The sequence below is a fragment of the Balaenoptera ricei genome, chromosome 17 (genome assembly GCF_028023285.1).
Source record: "Balaenoptera ricei isolate mBalRic1 chromosome 17, mBalRic1.hap2, whole genome shotgun sequence".
NCBI lineage: Eukaryota > Metazoa > Chordata > Mammalia > Artiodactyla > Balaenopteridae > Balaenoptera > Balaenoptera ricei.
Genome location: NC_082655.1, coordinates 79,981,415 through 79,984,738, shown reverse-complemented (window position 1 = coordinate 79,984,738; position 3,324 = coordinate 79,981,415). Strand labels below are relative to the sequence as shown.

General features: G+C 38.4%; 1 pseudogene; it reads right to left on the bottom strand.

Annotated features, from left to right (window-relative positions):
* Positions 1-1,755: 1,755 nt before the first annotated feature.
* Positions 1,756-2,348, bottom strand: LOC132351759 (peroxiredoxin-1-like; annotated as a pseudogene).
* Positions 2,349-3,324: the final 976 nt, after the last annotated feature.

Genomic DNA, 3,324 nt, shown 5'->3' with positions numbered 1-3,324 from the left:
ATAGTGCTCATTATAGCAACATATTACCTATCAAAGAAACTGAAGCAATTAGTCCAATAAAACTTTAGAATGATTTCTTACTTCAGTAAATATATACAAGAGGTGAATAATCTACTTTAAAAACAGCAGTAAAATTGAAGCCTACTTTACATAACGATTGAGGTTATAGTAGCTCACCTGGGATGCATTCCTGCATTTCTATCCCAGAAGTAAACACTAGAAATTGTATCTTCTGTACCTGTCCTCCTGCAAGCTGCATTTTTTACGCTATGTTTTTGGAGAATTATCCATATTGATATTTGTAGTTTGGGTTTGTTGATTTTAATTTCTGATGAGTATGTCAGTGAATGAATATTTATCCATTCTCCTGTTTGTGGACATTTAGGTTGTTTTGAAGTATTACAAACAGTGCTGCAATGCACACTTTTGTACAAGTATCCTTGACACGTGCCAGAGTTTCTCTTGAAAATGTGCCCAGACTTAGAATGACTGGGTCTTAGGACATATATGCACCCTAGAACACGGTTAATACCTAAGTGTTGGGAGTTTCCATTCTTTTACATACTCTTCAATGTTTGAGACTATCGGACTTTAAAAAATGTTTGTCAAAAAGATGCATGTCAATTGTTATTTCATTGAGGTTTACATTTGTATTTCCCTAAACTGCATTTTTTCCACAGGTTTATTGGCTGTTTGAGTTTTTTCTTCTATTCATTTTCTTAGTTTATTTTTATATTGATTTGCAAAAGTGCTTCAGATGTATACGCAGCGACCATTGTGTTTGTTGAAAATATTTTCTCAATATGAGCTTGTGTTTTCGCCTTTATTGTAAAGTCTTTTGTTGTATAGAAATTTAACGTTTTAATAATCTAACTTTTTCATGTTTTACTTTATTATTTGGCCTTTTTGTGTCTTGCTTAAGAAAGCCTGCCTCACTCTAACTTCATAAAGAGATTCTCCTATATTTTCTTCCAAAAGTTTTAAAGTTTTACTTTTTCCATTTAGAACTATAATCCATCTACAATGCTTCTATGTAGGTGTGGTTCATTGACTTGTAATTCCTCCTCCATCCTAGATCAAGTTTCCCGATATGGGCCTCTTTCTGTTTCTGTGGTTTGCAACGTTGATTATTTGTGTATCTTTGCACTGATACTGCACTATCCCAACAACTTTTACAGCAACATTAGTAGGGTCTGGCTATCGGGTAAGGCGAGCCTTTGTTATTATTCTTGTTGTTGTTGTTTCAATTCTCTTGACTTTTCTTAACCCTTTGATCTTCCATATTGTTCTGTAAACAATTATCACTTTCTACAAGAAATTTGTTGAAATTTTGATTGGTATTGTATGGGATTTATAGCTTAATTTTGGGAAAACTGACTGACTTACGATAGGTAGTTTTGTGATTTCCAGATTTATTGGTGTCAGGTATATCGGTCTAACTTTCTTGTACATCTTTGTTAGATTTGTTCTGTGCATTTTGTAGTTTAAATTACTTTTTTCTTTTTTCTTTTTTTTTTGTCTCAGCTCAAGTTTAATAAAACTACAAAAGACCAAAAGTGATACCCTACTACTATACACATCAGTCTGCCTGCCCCATAATACTGCTCAGGCCATTCCCTCCAGAGGAAGCAAGGCTGGCCGCCCCAATCCCTGCCGGAAAGGCCTGTCCTGTCCCACAGCACATCTTGGCTGAGTGTAAGGTCTTGTGTTTGAAGCATGACAGTGGTACAGAAGAGGTTTTGTTCTCATGGCCACCTACCGCAGCCTGGCCCTAAAATGGCCCAGCGCTCCCTTCTGCTTAGAGAAACATTCTTTGCTCTTCTGGACATCAGGCTTGATGGTATCACTGCCAGGCTTCCAGCCAGCTGGGCACACTTCCACATGTTTGTCAGTAGACTGGAAGGCCTGAACTAGTCTCAGTGTCTCATTCACAGAACGGCCAACAGGAAGGTCATTTACGGTGATCTGTCGAAGGATACCTTTACCATCAATAATAAAAAGGCCCCCGAATGAGATGCCTTCATCGGCCTTTAAGACCCCATGGTCCTGAGCAATGGTGCGCTTGGGGTCTGATATCAACGGAATGTTCTTGGGTCCCAGTCCTCCTTGTTTCTTGGGTGTGTTGATCTATGCCAGGTGACAGAAGTGCGAATCCACAGAGGCACCAGTCACTTGGCAGTTGAGTTTCTTAAGTTCCTCTGCCTCATCACTGAAAGCAATGATCTCCGTGGGGCACACAAAGGTGAAGTCAAGAGGGTAAAAGAAGAACACAACATATTTTCCTTTGTAGTCAGATAGGCTGATATCTTTGAACTGACCATCTGACATTACAGCAGTTGCTTTGAACTAGGGGGTACGGTGCCCAATTTTGGCATTTCCTGAAGACATATTGCTATCAGCAGTTCTCACAGACAAACCACAGAGGACAGTCAGGAAGGAGACACGCTAAATTACTTTTGTGATTGATATAATTCTTCTTGTTAGTATAGAATGACAAGTCAAGGATTACAAGTTGTTAGTATGTATGGAAATATATTATTTTTAGTATTCAACAATCTAGTTAAATCCTTTTATGATAACGTATAGATCTCTTGGAAAAAGTTAAATCTGGATACCTATTTCTAGTTTTATAGTTTTTTAAACTACTCTTTCTTGTCTTTTATATTGACAAGAGCTATCACTAAGCACAGAAAATGGGTAAACAGCCTTGAGTTATAGACGACGTTGTCATCAGGACAAAACTTCATTAAAGAGGCAGAACGTACTGTTTTCAAAATATTTCAGGCCTCTGCATGAAGTTCCGGAAATCTGGCCAGAGAACAAAGGAACAAAGTGACAGGAAAGGAGCTAGTCAGTCATCCATACTATTGTGATTAAGGAGTCTCATTTGTATTTGCGCTCCATTTTCCAATGCCTCTTTGGAACTCAAAGAGTGAGCAGCTGAGAAAGCAAACATTCTCTGTGTATCAGATAGGAATTGAAACATAATAGCTGGCATTACCTGCTATAGGATTCTTATGGGTTGAATTGTCTCCCTCATAAAGACAACTGGAAGTCCTAACCCCCAGGACTTAACAACGGGACCTTCTTTGGAAATAGAGTTTCTACAGAGGTAGATAAGTTAAAATAAGGTCATTAAGGTCGGCCCTAATTCAATATGACTGATGTCCTTATAAAAAGGGGAAATTTGATCACAGAGACAGGCATATAGGGAGAACCGTGTGAAGATTAGAGTTATGTTGTCACAAGCCAAGAAAAGCCTGGGGCTACCAGAAGCTGGAAGAGGCAAGAAAATATCCTTCCCTCACAGTTTCAGAGGGAGCA